At 40.3% G+C, this 17896-nt stretch overlaps 1 protein-coding gene across 2 annotated transcripts in view; it reads right to left on the reverse strand.

The window, feature by feature from the left end:
- Nucleotides 1-17896, reverse strand: part of Ush2a (usherin) — a 701257-nt gene that overhangs the window by 280589 nt on the left and 402772 nt on the right. The window lies entirely within an intron of this gene.

Genomic DNA, 17896 nt, shown 5'->3' on the forward strand with positions numbered 1-17896 from the left:
GTTAAGACAAGCCTCTGTGCTGAACAAACACAACTGCACAGCTCTCAAAGAGCCCACATAGAAACCAAGGAAAATACTGAGAATATGCTCAGCCTCTGCATTCAGCCAGAGAGTCTTCAGAGGTGGGAGGCCAGTCAGTCAGAGATGCTTATCCTGTGGAGTCAGAGCTGCCTGTCCTGGGGAGTTTTGTACTGGCTGAGAAGTCAAGAGTCCAGGAGTAGGAAGTACATGGGAGGTGATGGTGGGTGCATCCTCAGAGAACACTTCATTGGACGCCAGAATAAACTAAATTCCACAGGTTCTGTCTGACTCTCTCTAATCTCTACCTCACTCTATCCTTCTAAGCAACAGATTGTAGATGGAAGTTTTTGTCTCGCCTAGTCCCACAGCTGTTCAGTCCCAAATAAACACACAGAGGCTTATATTAATTATAAGCTGTTTGGCCTATTGCTCATGCTTATAACTAAATAACTCTTATGCTTAAATTAACCCATAATTCTTGTCTATGTTTAGCCACATGGCTTGGTACCTTTTCTCAGTCCAGCATTCTCATCTTAATTCCTCTGCATCTGGCTGGTGACTCCATCTCTGCCTTTCCTCTTCCCATCCTTCTCCTAGTCTGGTTACTGCACCTACACTTCCTGCCTGGCCACTGGCAAATCAGCGTTTTATTAAACCAATAGGAGTGACAAATCTCTACGGTGTGCAAGAACATTATCCCATAGCAACAGACAAGTACATTAAGAGAACATGCAGGGCTCAAAGAACATGCAAAGCTCAGGTTGATAGAAGACCAACTGTAAGCCAAAGAAGGTCAAGTGTAGAATAATTTCTAAACAGTCTTATTAAATAAGAAACTCAAAGCCAAACACAGACGTAATAGCTAAAGGGATCAGTGAACTAGCAAAGAGCCATGACTACCTTATCTTACCACCTTGCCGCCATCGCTTCCCCAGAGAGAGCTTCTTCCTGTCTAACCTGTGTTTTTAGTGCCTTCCTGTTCTGCTTTCTCATTGGCTCTAAGCCTAGCCACATGACTTCCTCATCACTCCAGGTCTCTATGGTTAATACTGGGTTAAAGGCTCATGTTACCATGCTTGGCTGTGTCCTTGATCACACAGAGACTCTGCCTGCCATGTGATCAAATTGAAGGCATGTGCTACCACCACCTGACTTCTGCTTATGGCTCCTTGACCTCTGATCTCCAGGAAAACTTTATTTATTAACATACAAATAAAATATTACATTTCAGCACAAATGAAGTATCACCACAGTCAAGTTCAGAACATCAGCCCTGCCCAAAAAGAAACATATAAAGATGAAGCAATCACGTAGTCTGGGGTGTGAGTGGAGAGATAATCACTTGTAGTTGGACTTTTTCATCAGCTCTGTAGGTTATCCAATAATGACATGGAGACTTATTATTAATTATGAAAGCTTGGTTGATAGCTTAGGCTTGCTCCTAACTTGTTCTTATAGTTTAAATTAACCCATATCTTTGAATCTATGTTCTTTTATGTGGCTTGGTTACCTTCATTCTCTGCTCCCCATGCTGCTTTCTCTCCATCTAGCTGGTGACTCTGCCCTTCTTCTTCCCAGCATCTGCTGTGCCTGGAAATCCTGCCTAGCTATTGGCCATTCTTCTTTTTATTAAACATCTTCACAGTGTACAAAAAGATTATTCTACAACAATCACCTTAAAACATGAAAGGAAATATCTCAGAGACAGAGGAACACAGAATAAAACCAAAGGGGCAAAAACAAAAGCAAGCAAGCAAACAAAAATCCTTATTAAGTATTTAGTAAACAAGCTAGTTGAAACTAGTTAGATCCTAAAGACCAAAAGGACAGAGTGTTAAAAAGCTTTGCTGAAACCACCATCCATCAAGAGAAAGATCCAACATTATAACAGGATTCTCATCCCACTGGAAGAAAGTAGCCAGGAATATCATTTTGTTCCAGGAGGATCTGAGTCAGCTTGCTGGTTTGCTGTGACTGAAAGGCCATGGGAGAAGATGAAGGGCTCATGACCATCAACTTGCTAATTAGATGTTTTCACTCATAGAATGCAAAGCTTGATGGAGAGAACCAATGGCTGGAGACTAGTTCCAGATAGCTCTAGAGCTGTTGAGGATGCAGAAGCCAAGTTGTGATTTGCCAGGACCGCTGTGTGATGGTATCTGACTACCAGAGAGGCTGCCCTAGTGTCTGTTGTCTTGTGTGCAGCCTGCCTGGGCGATGCTGCCTGTGGCATCTGTGTGCATATAACTCTAGCTTCCCTACAACTTCCCAAGACCCTGGATTCACCACTATGATGCTTCCTGTCCAAAGACTGAGTGCTTCCTGTTGTTTCCTACTAAAACACTATCTATGACCTAAAAGGTCTGAGAGGAAGTTCACTGCTTGTTAACATGCATTATTTAGCAGTGGGATGTTTTTCTTTTTCTACATTAAATACATTTTAATAGCATTCATAATTTCTGCAAAACAAGGTCATGGGAGATACTTGGATGTCTAAGGAAAATACAGATATCTTCAGACAAGAAGAAAAGGCTATGCCAGACTAGAACATTGCCACAGGTAGTACATGCAGATTTGCTCATACCTTCACACTTAAGAGAAGCAGATGCACACACAAAGTCTTGCCTTATTATATGTATTTTTTAGAGTGAGCTACTAAATGCTCTAATTAACTTGTGCAAGAAATTGGCTTAGGAATGAACAAGTGGCCATAGTGGCAACTATAATATGGTACCAAGAGTCCCCAAATAAGCCTTCAATATGTAAAGGTCATAAGATATAAATCTGTTTGTAAAGCAAAGAGAGTCTGCTATATAAATGTTGGTCTCTCGAGCAACAACTTAATCAATTTTGTTCTGCAATTTAAAATTGGACTGTTTTTCTCTTTTCAATCCCACAGATGGTGTCTTTCCAGCCTGGGTAATTATAGAAATGAAAAGAACCAGCTTGGATCCATTCAGAGACGTTTAACTTCCCTTAACTGTTGTTCATTGTTAACTTAGAGAAGTTGGTGTGGTACAGTTCTAAAATAAATGTGTAAAAACAGATGACACCTCTGCCATAGGACACAGTTATCTACTTGCTTCACAGTGCCCTAAGAATGTAGCTTATTTCCACAAATGACCAGGTTGTTGTTTTAAAAAAATGTTATTTTAAAACGACTCATTTGAAGAAAAATATTGAGAAATTTAGGCAGTCTAATGAGATAGTGAGATATTTAAAAAGTTTGCATCTTTCTGTCTGTGCTCATTTGTGGAGGCTTACGTTGCTGGTATACAAATGATTATTACTATGATGACGACAATTATCTGCTTTTTAAACACATCCATAACTCAGAGATGCCAATAAGAATATGCAGTTCTTCAGGGAGATGATCAGAAAGAAAATGACTGAAAAGCAGACCCAGGGAATCTCTAATCCATAATCAAATATCTAGATTGATTGTGTCACTTGCACCTGTATTGATTTCAATTGGAGTTGCTCACCCAGGGGAAAAATAAAAATGTGGAATAAAACTGATTTATGAGAACAAAATAAATCCTTTTGTGAGCGGTAATGAATTGGTACTATTTAACCCTTTCAATCACAAACTGAAAAGTCTATTTATTTTTCAAGAATGCTGAGCCAGCCAAAAGCAGTCATATTAAAGTTCCACGTGCCACTACACTTGGCCACCACGCCAGGGAAGATATGCCACTCAAAACTTGATGGAAGGCAGGGGTTGACATATGATATACTTTTTGCTTTCTTAAGCCAACTTCAACATGTCATCTCAGTGATGGACCTACAGGACCCAGGTATTAAGGAATTGGTCAGTAAATGTTTGTTGTACTTATTTACATGATTTATAAGGCAATTAAGACATAACAGCAAGAGTTAGTGGTGCATGGCACCAACCCACCCCACATCTAACTTTTTTGCTTTTAATGTGAGTGTTCATTAGTTTTCTTACAACTTGGTAGACAACAGATAAATTGAGGGTCACCCAGGGAAAAACAGGATTTTTTAGGAGAGGTAGCTTTTAGTATGATTTAGAGCAACTATTCGACTTATAGAATACCATTATTATCCTTGTATCTTGAATAAAAAAGGATATGGTTTGTAGAGAAATCCAAAACAATTTTTTAATTCTGTCCATTGCAAGCACTGGCCAACTATTCATCCAATCAGGGAAAAAAACACATGTCCCCTGGTGTTCCTTAATGTCTAGTAGATAAAACACCCCCAGTACTTTGTAATTGACTTTTATCTCTTAACTGTCCCCCTGTGCCACAATCTACGTATGTACTCTGAGATCTGATGACACATATTCACTCAAAATAGAGTGAAGCATTTTCCCTAGAAGTAAGAGACACTTCTAGTGTTTTACATGTAAAAGTCTTTTCTCAAAAGGAACAGCTTATTGGGTGAAAGGGAGGCTTTAAGGAACTTGGCTAACAACAAGATGATATTGGCAAGTAATTTTGAGTGCTTGGGTGTTAGAAGGAAACAAGCCTAAGATTCTAAAGCACCCCTGATGCAATGAACGCTGGCCTTTGTCTCCCAAGTTCCTGGGTTTTAAGTCTTATAGCTAAAATCTTCCAGTAGATTTGCTATAAAAATGTTACTGAATGGCTTTCTTACCTTTCCCTTTCCTTCTATCCCCTCCCCTCCCCTTCCCTCACTTCCTTTCTTCCCTCCCCTTCCCTTCCATTTTCCATCAGATAGCACCTGTTTTGACCATAAGGAAATGCAACCTTTAGTAGCCTATCAAGGGATGGTAGATAGATCAGTGGGTAAAGTTATTGCAAGCATGAAAACCTGCATCTGATCCCTGAATCCATGTGGAAAACACTAGGCATGGGACCAGAGAGATGGGTCACAGGGTAAGTGCATGTGCTTTCTATCTTGAAGAACTGAGTTGAATCTTTACATGTCACCCCCACACCCACATACCCACACAATTACATGCACACAATAAGCAAATGTGAAAACTAAGGAAGCCAATACTGGGGCTCACACCTGTAATTCTAGACCTGGTGATCCCTGGGCTGGCCAGGCAGCCAGTGAGATACCCTGTTCCACAAAAAGCAAGTACACATCACTGGAGAAATGGTACCCGAGGTTCTCTTTAGGCTCCCAGGTGCATATGCACACATGTGTGTACCTGTACACACACATGTACCTGCACACACCCAAATGCATGCACATGAACAAATGAACATGTGCATTCATAAGGGCATACAGACACACACACACACACACACACACACACACACACACACACACACACACACACACACACAAAGACTATATCAGAAACCAGGAAGAGCAACTAAAATATCTTCAGTCTTAAGACACACATTGTTATCTTATTAATATTTTGTTGCATTTTTGTTGTGTATCTGCCATATTTGTTTGTTGCTGTATGAGCCACTACCACCTTTATAACTGATGCCTGCTGTGCTGCAGATATGACAATATGTGTTTTCTTAGCATTATATGTGCATTGGTACCATTTTGATCTCACTATTATTCACCACATTGCACTGAATCCATGGATATTCAGGAACATTCTCTACCCAGTTCTCCCCTGTCCCCTGCCCCACCCTACATGCAACTTTATTTTTATGATATAAAATGCAGGGGCATAACTTTACAAATATTTTTATGTGTCCATCTGACTTTTTTTCTTTTAAAGCAATTAAGGAAGAGAATTTCTAGTGGTCTTACTCTATACAAATAGATATGAATTTTAATCTTCTTATACTGGCTTTATGTTTATTTTAATAATCTCAAATTAATTACTATAAACAAATAATTGAGCAGATTCTTCTGTTGGGGCATATGCAAATTGTATGGGTTATATTTGCAGTGCAAAACTTGAATTAGAGGCCTTCTTATTGAAATGAGTGTTCCCTCTGTGTTAGAGCGATATCCAGCTGACGTCACACAGGGAGTCACCCAGGGTACACTTCCAGCTGATGTCATACAAGGGAGTCACCCAGGGTGCATTTCTAAAGCACATTTTCTATTTCCAGAGAGCTGGGAAATTGTTAACTTGGAGATTTATAATCATGCAAAGAGGCTGGTGATAAGAACGGCATGCTTTTAAAACACTGTGTAACACTAATGGTCTCACTAATTAAAAAAAAAAAAAAAGACCCAGAGCCAAATATTGGGGTATATACTGAATGATCAGAGAAACAGAAAAGGCCACAGCCAAGCTCACCTTGACAACTCCTCAGTTGATCCTGTTTTCATGAATCTTCAGACTGAAAGCCTCGGAGTCCTTACCTCTGAGGGTCTCAGTTGAACTACTTAAAAGGCTTCTAGTTCCTGGTCCTCATACCTCATGTACCTTTCTACTCTCTGCCATCACTTCCTGAGATTAAAGGTGTGTGTCCTTCCCAAGCAAAGACATGAGATCTCAAGTGCTGGGATGAAAGGTGTGTGCCACCACTTACTGGCTCTGTTTCCTGTGTGCCCTTGAACTCACAGGGATCCAGACGGATCTCTGCCTCCCAAGTGATAGGATTAAAGGTGTGTGCCACCACTGCCTGGCCTCAATGTCTGATTTAGTGGCTGTTCTGTTCTCTGATCCCCAGATAAGTTTTATTTTTTACAGCACAAATAAAGTATCACCATACACCATGATGACACCAACAGTTCTGTTAATACTATAAAATAAATAAGTGAACACAATTACAAAAAGTAAAATATGTGGATAAAACTCCAGCAAGAAATATGACATCTATATGTAGAAAATAACAGAACTTTCCTGGATGACATAAACCGCTTATAACAATGGAATGATGATACATTTTCACTAGGTGAGAAATATCAAATGATTTTAAGTCCTCAACAATAAATTTATCAGGGGGAGAGTCCATTAAAAAGTCTGTGGCATTTTGTTCAAGTTAATCTGTCATGCAGTCAGGAGGATATGCATATGAGAGCTGAGATCTTCAATAATAACACACAGTAAGTTGGAGGACGCACTAGAACTTTACTTGAAGATATAAAGGTATTGAAGAAGATTTTAGCTGTTAGAATCAGCAAGATTAATTGAGCACATGGGTGATCTATCAGACAGATACAAGGAAAAACAAACACCTCAGAAGCCAGAGGCAGCATAGCTGTGAAGTTAAATCTTTTATGTACCTTGCCAAATCCAGCAACACATAAGTTCCAGCTCTAGATGGAGAACATGTTTCATACAATAATAAGCAAACATTTAAAAAGCTGAAGTCATAGCACCATTTTCAGATCTCATAAACATATAAAAATAAGTAAGGTAAAATGTGTAATGTTGGAATGACTAAGAAGCACCATCCATAATACATAAGCTGCCTTGGATATCAGATCAAATTTTAAGGCCCCAAAAATAAAAAAAGAAAACTAAAACAACCTACTATTTTACCTATCACTTTAGCAGTTACAGCCAGATGGGCATACCTGTAAATGCTTGGAAGGCATCTGCATTAATGCGGCTTTTCCTGAAAGCATTTGCCAATGAAAATCAATAAGTGAACTTAAAAAAAAATTCTGAATTTGTAATTTAGCACTTTTTTAAAAGCTGGAAGTCATAAAGAAATATGCAGAAATACTCAAGGATCTAAAACCCAGCAAAAGGAGTTAATATATTTTGGTGTGTTCATACTAGAACATGTGTGTGTGTGTGTGTGTGTGTGTGTGTGTGTGTGTGTGTATGTGTCTGTGTGCATGTGTGGGATGAGGTGATGAGACATATCCATGGACTCATGTTAGGTATAAAGTCAAATATCATAAACATTCATAGTAAATTTCAAATTCATATATATATAGATATATACATATATATGCCCATGTATATATACAGAGAGAAAAATGAAAATACAATAACATATATATATTTGGAGGAAAAAGGGCTAACAACTTATCCAGACTAGTAAGCCTGATACTAAGTGTAACTTGTGAAAAATCTATGTCTTAACTGACAATTTTGAGAATTCTTCAGTTACTGAAACTTGTAGTCAAAGTCTTTAAGGCTCTTTACATTGGTTCTGAGGAAGCAACTTTTGTCTTGATCTCTGGTTTCATTGTATTCCATTCTCTATGCATGAGTGTGAATATGTGTGTGCATACATGCATGTGTGTGCACATGTGTATAAACAGGCATGTATGTGTGTGTGCATGCATGAGTGTAGCAGGAATCTTAGCAGGTCTTATTAATAAAATCAAACCTGAAGTCAGGTATTGGAGTGAATGCTGGAAGATCAGAGAAGCAGAACAAGTCACAGCCACCCCACCTTGCCAATTCCTCAGCTGATCCTGTTTCCTCAGACTGGAAACCTCTGAGTCCTCATCCGAATGGATCTCAGCTGAACTGCTGCTAAAAGCCTGAAAGCTTAACCAGCTCTAGTTCCTGGTCCTCACGCCTTAAATACCTTTCTGCTTTCTGCCATCACTTCCTGGGATTAAAGGCGTGTGTCACCATGCCTGGCTGTTTCCAGTGTGGCCTTGAACTAACAGAGATCCAGATGGATTTCTGTCTCTGGAATGCTAGGATTAAAGGCGTGAATGCCACCATTTTCTAGCCTCTGTATCTAGTAGCTGTTCTGTTCTCTGACCCCAGATAAGTTTATTAGGGTGTACAATATTTTGGGGAACACAATACCACCACACATGAGCATGAGTGTGCATGTGTGATGGGAGGATAGGCATATGGGTATATGTATGCAAAGAAAGACAAGAGGATCGGGTATCTTATTTTATATCCTTTCTTCTTATTTGCTGACACAGTTTCACAATGAATTGGATGCTTAATGTTTCAGTCAGTCAGATCCAGGAAAGGGATTCTCCTGTTTCCACACTAAATCCCCAATACTATGTGACAATCACTCATGACCAACCATGCCTGCTTTTCACATGTGTGCTGAGGATTTGAACTCAGGACCACTTACTTTCGCAGAAAGTGCTTTTACCCAGAGACCTTTCTCTGCAACCCACCAGTCTCTTCTTCATTCACTGTGCCTCAGGCACACTGGCATCTATCTATCTATCTATCTATCTATCTATCTATCTATCTATCTATCTATCATCTGTGTATCTATCTATTTATCTATCTGTCACCTATCATCTATTAATCTTTTTTTTTTTTTTTTGGTTTTTGATTTTTTTTAAATTACAAACCCATGCTTTTGTCCATCTTACAAAACAAATGCATTCCCTCTGGGATCCTCTTCCTGGTTGGCCCCAATCATCTGTTTCAATTACTTACTTTAAATGTCATTGGCTGGAAGACCTTTCCTGGCCCTCAAAATATATTAAGTTCCTTATTATGCAATACCATAGTGATAAGTGATTTTTACTTAACTAGCCTCAAATTTGCAACTGCATACTTCTGTACGGCTGTTTGGCTAATTTTCATCTTTTCTGTGACATTGGAGCTGCTCTCTGCAGGAACTGCCCCTCCAGCCCCATCAGCTCTCCTTCATGGGCAAGCTAGATGTCAGTTTGTTCTATGAACAAATGAATAAACATTTGAATTTGATTCTGTGTTCTCAAATTTCTTTTTCAGGTATAAAAGTTCATCCAATATCTCTCTGAAATTATGACAGGAAAATATGTTATTTTGGGGCAAATGTTCACAAATTAAAAATGCAAACTTTTGAAAACTATTTAAAGTTGAGTTTTCTTAAATCATTCCACAAGAAAAGTTGGGAAATGCTACTTTTAAGTGGGCTGTTCTCAGTATAAGGACTGAGTGATCTCATGTGTTTCTGAGGCTTGGAAAACAAGTTTGTCGATAAAGAAGGATCTCTTCACCATCTATACGGGTTCATTGTGAACCCCAGCAAAAGAAATTTGGGAATGAGAGAAGGGCATCTCTGTGGAGGAATGTATCATAGAACCTGGATAAAGAAGCTGCCTAGAGTTTTTCTCTTTCCGTGTGACTTAATTCTCCGACTTCATTCTAAAATCAATTCATAGGCAACATTTATGGCAGTTATTTATTGGAGAATGTCTCACTCAAAATTCAGATGATTAGACTTTATAGGATAGGGACACTCTCTTTCCTCATATATCTATAACTTGTCACTCACACCTCTCTTCATTCAACAGGTGCAGAAGTGGACCCACACCAGGCAGATGTGTGGGGGGCCAGGGCAGGTTCAAATGCATCTGCTTCTTGGCTGACTGCCAAATGCAAAGCTCCCCAGATGGTTTGAGTATTGCTGAACATTTTTAAGTTTTTCTCCCTTTTAACAAAAAGGGGGATGTTATTTTTCCAATTATATTGATTTACTGGAGTATCTCTGGAAAGAGTGAGAATGGGCGCACTCCCCTAAGAAGATGCTATGCAGAGTTCCAAGTGAGAACTTGACTCTGGCCCTTCCTCTCTGGGCCTGTGGGCTGAGTTTGCTACTTGCCCTCCATGGTGGCTATTTCCATACCATCACTGTGTCGTTGCCTCAACACGCACAAACAGCACAGGCGTGCTCATTCACTATGTCAGGAAAACAGCCAATTAGATATCAGACACAAATCCAATAAGCTGCTGCATGAGGCTTGAGAGATGAATTCTAAAACAAGTTTGATAAATTAATGCTTAACTCTGTTCTTGTGGAAGGACCTGCCCCAATAATACATTTCTATAGCTTTATTGGCTATGACATGATGTACAATCAGAAATGCCAATATATGCTGTGAATGTACATTCTCTAACCAAATTTTGAAAATGACATAGATCATATTTTTTTTACAAAAAAATACTGCAATTATTTTTAAGCCAGACAAATGTGCCTTTAAACATCCTTCATGTTTACATTTTTATTTCCAGAAATGTATCAAAATTTTATGCAAGGCTGTAATCACTATAACTTTTTCTTTTCTTCCTCTTTTGTCTTTTAATGAGACATTGTTTCCCAAATTAATACTGAGTATCTACATTCTTAATGTCTCTTAGGATGATTTAAAAACACCTTATGTTCTCAAAATATGGACCCTGGAGTCAGGACAAACGACCCTAAGAAACAGACCTACAAGGAGGCCAGTCAACATTTGGTAGGAGTGGTAGCAGTGGCTGCCAGACTGACAATGAGCTCCTTTACCTCAGCTTCCCTTTCCTCCACCCTGGAAAATTCACTCCACAGCATCTCAGTTGAGTTCAGTCTGGCTGCCGGTCCCTCCAACTCATTATAGGGAAATGAATTCAAATTGCTTGAAAAGAAGCTGCCTCTTTGATCTTCCCACTGGCTGACACACAGCTACAAAGTTCTCCGACAGGATTCTGAGTTACAAGCTGTCCTGCAACCCGGGAACAATTCCCCCACTGGTGTCCCTCCCAGGGGGCAGCGTGTCAGAGATACTGCATGGCTTGCCAGCAGACTCAGAAAATACACAGCTCCCTCCACACTGAAAAACAGGCCCCAGGGACGATAAAACAAAGCAATCCCTTTCCTAACAGCCCCAGCCTTCCTGCAGTCTCCTTGCAGTTTCCATGGATCATTATTTTATTTTACCTTCCCAAGAAAACAAATGTTCCCTATCTCCTTTCTCTTTGTAATTTTGATAAAACACGGTTTATTGGGGGCGGGAGGAGGGGGTGGGGAGTGGGCATGGGGGAAGAGATAGTGTGCAAAAGTCTCTGGATTTCTCTAGGTAACCTTGACCCTCACACACCGCATTTTCTAAGTTTTCAGTGTTTGTTGAGATCTGCGGCATTTGAATAGACACATGCTGTTCCTGGTGACTGGTAACTTCTAGGCAAAGTAAGTCCCCTGGGCTGGGAGGGTTTGAAGGAGTGTGGACCACACAGGCACTGGTGTCCACTGTAGCTAACGTGCAGCCCGGGAGAGGGGAGAACTGCTCTTTATGCGCCTCTCCTTTGTCTTCTGTGGGAAGCAAATCCCATCAGTGTGAACTGCAACCACCACCTTCTAGAGGCTCTGGAGGCTGGGAATGCCATGCTACTCCTTGTGCATCAAAGCACCTCAAAAAGCCAGACCCACCCACCCTTCAGAACCTCCCCACGCCATCTTAACTCCTGGTACCTAAGGGCTCATCCTCTGATGATGATCCTATCTAGATGCCCGATTTTGCCACATTCTGTTTTGGTTTTTGTTGACAACCTTTGGAGAAAGACTTGCAGACAAATGGTGAAAGACAAGGAATGTTTAACAGTGTAAGAGGCACCGGAAGTGTTTCCTTGCTGAGTCAGGAATCTACACCAGGCTCTCCTTGCACCCCTCTGGGTAAACCACCTTAGGGTAGTGTCTCCTATCCCATCTCTTCAAGTCTGAAACTTTGTGATGATTCCAAATTATTCTCCATTAAGATGACGTGCCTTCACTCGATTTCTATTTCCTGACAAAACAAGAGGTATCTATCATAGAAAATTAAAAATCCTAGTTCACAAAAAAGGGAAAATGGGAATATAAGCCATTCCTAAATATAATTATGCAGAGATAATGCCTCTATTCTTTTCAAATCCAAACTTGTCCTTTTAAAAACAGTCTTTTAAATTATTGTTTTCTTGTTTGTTTTTGTATGATGGCTGTCAGTTCTTCTGAGCAAGGAAACATGTGGTCAGTGCTAATTTCATACCCCTTTCTCCTTCTCCCTGGCCTGCTGTTTCCTACACTTTCTTTCCTCTGTTCTTTGTAGATTCCTTCCTCTTGGAGGTGTCCCTGAAGGGGAATCATCACCTGAAATCTATGGGTTGTATCCATCTCTACTTTGCAAGTGGAACTTCCAGAAATCCCCAAAGTCGTGGTTACAGCAATACAAGATTATTAATCTGCTTTTGCACTAAAAGCATTTCCCTTTGAGATGTTGCAAGATCATTTCCATTCATCCTCTTTTTATTTTCTCCATAATCCACCATCTCTTCCTCAAATTTGTGTCTTAATTCTGGGCTACAACACCAAGTAGGATTTGAGAAAAGGGTCACTGGAGATGAAGCCTGAGCTCCGGTGCACAAAGGACTCAGCAATTAGTACATCTCAGACACAAAACAATCTGCCAGGTCATCAACAGTTGAAAATCACTTCCCCATCCATTCAAAGGGAGGATAATGAAGAGCTAAACAATTCTCAGAAGATACCACAATCACCGCTGGGGAAAAGAGCAGGATGTGTGGCTCAGACACAGCATTGTCTACTAAAAATAGGATTGCTCAGAAGACCCCAGGAAGCCTGGTGGTGGTGGTGGAGGGCTGGCATTGGGGAAAATGTGTCCTGAAGCAATTCAGAGCCTGTTCATTTTCTCTTCTTAGAGATACTCTCTATTTCCTATCTTGGTAACTGGATAATTTTATAATATTTCAGTTGAAAGTGTTTGGAAACTCTGTAAGATGCATAATTTCCACCAAATTTCTTGACACAGATTGTTTTCATGCATGAGGTTAAATAAATTAAGTATTATGTGTAATTTTCAAGCCAGTTTCATGTGAGCCAGGTTTCTGTTACTTGTTATAATTTACTGCAGTTTTTATTGAATTCACACATTCTCTTTATTTAAATATAGCACAAATTAAATATGTGTGAAGCTGTTATAAACCTATTACCTACAATTAAAATTGTTAATGAATACCTAAGAGGTAAATAGCAACACCAACAACAAAAATCCCCAAACACTAAGGATTTCTCTGTTGGTTGCTGAGAGTGCACAGCTCACTTAGGAGAGGTGAGTGTCCCTCTGAGAGCCACTGAATCCCTGAGAACTAACTGCTGACGAGTACATGGCACCTGCTCACCCTAGGAAAATCAACTCACATCACAAGTTTCTTGAATTGAGTGGATGAGACAAAACAGGCATAATTCCAAGAGCTAAGTGCTAAACCTTACTGCAAATGGCAGGATATGGGATCTCTCATTTCCTGGTGAGGAAGGAGCACCCTGCTTAATGTTGTGACTCACAGTTATTTGTGCTTCTCTGTTCTCTCACTGTGTTTTCACATTCAAGTCCGTAATTAAAATGAGGGAGATCCAGCTTTCCCTGCATCTTTCCCCAGTGGATTCAGTTCCATTGGTCATCCAGCAGGTGGGTTCTTGCCCACAGGCTTGAGAACACATCGGCTGGTGTGCCCACCTATCTCACCTGTTTGCAGGCATCCTCTGGATCCAAATTTTGGTGTTGTTTTATAGACCCAGTTAAAAATCAGTTTAAAGTCCAAGTATTCAGGTCTTTCCCGTCTAGTAACATTCTTGTACTTCAGGGACAACGACACTGAATGCTTATAATAAAGACTGCAGTTATATGTAGCAGATGGATGCCGACTACTAGACAGATATAAATTCCTGTTTGTATAGTGTGGGATTCTAAAGATTCAGATCTGAGAGCGAGGGCTGCAAGTTGTTTCCTAAAAAGCAGCTCTTTAAAAGCTACTTAGGGGTGTTAACATCTGCATGCATGTGTTACAGTCTATAAATATGTAAAACCATACTTAGTTTACAAAATATGGGAGAATACACATGTGCATGTCTATGTGGGGAAAATGAGAGAGAGAGGGCCAATAGAAAGTATCATTCTGTTATTGATTAAAAAACCCAGCACCATAAGGTCAGCTACACATCAGTGCTGTCCTCATCAAAACAGCTCTGGAAGTTCTCCAGGGAACAGGACCCTCATAAACGCTGTTTGAAGGAATAGGAGGAAGGAAATCCCACAAAACAGATAATGAACCAGTCTGAAAATGGAAACATAGATACAGGTGCAGCTCTGACCACATGAGCCTACAGCAAAGGTACACACAGAGCACTTGTAAACCCTGGGGATAAAGTGGACTATTTAACAAATGACGTTGGAAACAAAGGGATACTTAGTGTTTGATCTACACACTGCGTATTACATATTGGAGGGATCGGAGTATGGGCATTTTTGAGGGAATGATTTTAAGTGCTGGAGAAAACATCAATGGGAAAAATTGCAATGTTTAGAGCAGGCTTTCCTAACATCTAAGGAGATTCTACAGCTCAGTATAAAGACATGCCAAAGACTGGCAAAGAACAAATTCACAGAAGAAGAAACATGTCCATTTCCAAATGCTCTACAAATGAAAATCTCTTCAAACTACAAGAGGATTGCAGAATTGGGGTGCTTTGAGGTACTGTTTTCAGTACATCAAGCCAGCGAAGGTCAGTGTGACAACATGCTGATCCGATGTGTGGCCTGTGCACACTTTCCCTAAAAATCTGTACTTCTGTGGAGTGAAATCTGAGTATATAATACACTTACAACATACTTCCTTTACCAGGCAATACATTTTTATTATAACTTTTTAATTTTGCTCTTCCCTGGGAAAAACTGATTCTCCCACCAGGCAACACATTTTAAGGAATTCATCTCACTAATTAACATACCTGTAAAGGTATAAAATGGGATATTAATCCATTGTGGTATTATTTGTATAACCACAGACTCAGACAAATGTCTTTTAATAGGGGACCAGCTAGAAAATGAAGGTGCCTGAACAAACACACTGAGAATGGGAAGCTTTCGTGTGCTCATTGCAACATCTCCAAAATTGATTTAGAAAAACAAAATAAACCAAGGCAAACAAACTGGTACCTCAGCATGCAATTTGGTATCATCTGTGTGAGAAGTAAGTTGTATGTGTGGGAAGAAGAATGTAATCATTTAATAGAGGAATACATGTAGATAGATGGATAGACAGACAGGCAGACAGACAGGTGGATGATAGAAGAGACTAGGCACACCAGTTTCCTCTGAGACTCATGAACAGATTGGAAGCTTCGGCTGCTTCTTCTTTTTGTCTTTTAAATTTTGACTCATGGGAAAATAACATCTGACAAAAAATCATTTTTAGGAAAAGAAAATCTTCCCATACAGGCTGCTTAAGTTGTTACAAAATGTGGCACTGGCTTTGTAAAGTTGTAGTTCAGAACCAGAGTTGCCACATGGAACAAGGTTACTGGGTGGGTGTCTGCAGAGAGAGTTGCCTGTCCTCACTTGAGAAATAATGGCCCAGGCAGAGACACCTGTTCTTCCCCGCCTTGGGACTCCTAACCACTAACTCTTCCTCAGCAGCCATCATGGTTGTTCATCACGTCAAGAAAATAACCAATTAGCCATCCGACAATTCAGTAAGCTGTGTGTAACTCTGGGACGCAGACAATCTCTTTTATAACTGTGACGAATTAACTTTTAATTCCTTTCTTGAAGAGCCACATAGCCTCCCTATACTCCGTGCAAATGCCATCTAGCTACTGATAGCCAACAGGAAGAGGTGTCAAAATCCTTGTTCCTGACATTGGACAGGAGTCTTCCAGTGTCAAGAACCAAGTAGAGGAGGTTGCTGGGGCTAATTCCAAGATGCTCTCTGTGCTTCCCACATTGCTCCCTCTGACTCGGAGTCAAATGCACACCACAGGACTCTCGAAGTTGGATCTTGTAATTGCTTCCAATTTGTCTGTTTTGCTTTTGGCAATTAACAAACTGAAATGTTATCATGGAGGAGTTCATCTCATTTATAAGACTAGGTTTTTCCCGCCACTAAAATATGCAGGCGCTCTGTCCTTCACTACCGGCAGGAGATAAATGGCTGGTTTTCGTTGCTGAAGAATATATAATGGTTAAAAAGTCACTTTTTTCCTCCAGCTCTACATAAATCACGGAACTAGTCAATATTTAATAATGCTTGCCTTGGTCTGGAGTCCCTTGATCACCCCTGTCATGTGTAATAGCTCCCTCTCCGATATCTTTGACATAAAAGCTCAGCTTTACTGAAATGCTAACATGTAGAGGGTCATTACGGATCGACATTTACCTTAATCTGTGACTGCCAACCATGAACCGATAAATTCCAGCAGATTCCACTGGGAGAAATCAGTAAACTTCTCAGTGGAAAGAAGTGAAGGAAAATTCTGCCTAGGACAGAATACATTTTCTACAAGGGCTGCTTAGCAAATGGATTCTGACTTTTGAAAGTTCTCTCGCTGCCCAGCTTTGCAACATTTAATACCGTTTTGATGGTTTGAGGGACGGGGTGACAACCGAAGATGACAGGACTCAGAAGGCAAGCAGAGGTGTTCTCTGCAAAAACAATGCAAGATTAAACACGAGGGGGACGCAGCTCTTGCATTATTCACCCAGCTGCCTTGGTGGAAATAGCTGGGCTGTCATGGGTCCGGCCTAAATGTTGCTTCTTTTTTCAAATCGATCATCACTCCTTCACCTCATAATCTTAGGAGTGCTTCACAGCAGAATACATCAAAGCCCTGATTGCATAAAAAAGGGACAGGCCAATCTGAGGGGATCAGCCCAGCCTCTGCCTCAGAGTCCATTCACTGTGCATTTGCTCATTTGCTTGCGGACACACTATGGAAATTTAGGGATACCTTCTTCAAAGCCTGTTTTCCTTTCTGTTCATGCTTTTCTACATATTGGGGATGCAATTCATTCTTCTAAGTAGATACGACACAGAAACAAACATGACAATCTGGGGGGTACTGTTTCCTTTTCATCAGAGTGTACAACTATCCCTGCTATGGCTTTGCCTATTCACTACTGGTTAGAAAACAAACATTACCCCCACCCCTCGGAATAAAATTAGCATGACTTCTTTGGAAAAAAGTGACAAAAGAAACAGTTACTAGAAATACAAATTAAAGTTTCTTGTAAGACCCATCGGCCAGTCCTTCCCTGGTGGACTGCTAACATGACCATGCTAACAGACCAACTTACTGAAACTTGATGACATTTTCAAGGAACCCCAACAGCCCAAACACAAGCTGCCACACCTGAATTACCAGTTTAGTGGAGAATTAAATTAAGAAAATGACTACCAAAAACAATGTACCTGGGATAGAGTGCAAAATCAAAGCTCAAGTCTTTGCACAAATACTATTTTAGGCTTGAGCTGTGTTTTGGGCAAGGAAAGGGCACACAG

The sequence above is a fragment of the Onychomys torridus genome, chromosome 11 (genome assembly GCF_903995425.1).
Source record: "Onychomys torridus chromosome 11, mOncTor1.1, whole genome shotgun sequence".
NCBI classification, from domain to species: domain Eukaryota; kingdom Metazoa; phylum Chordata; class Mammalia; order Rodentia; family Cricetidae; genus Onychomys; species Onychomys torridus.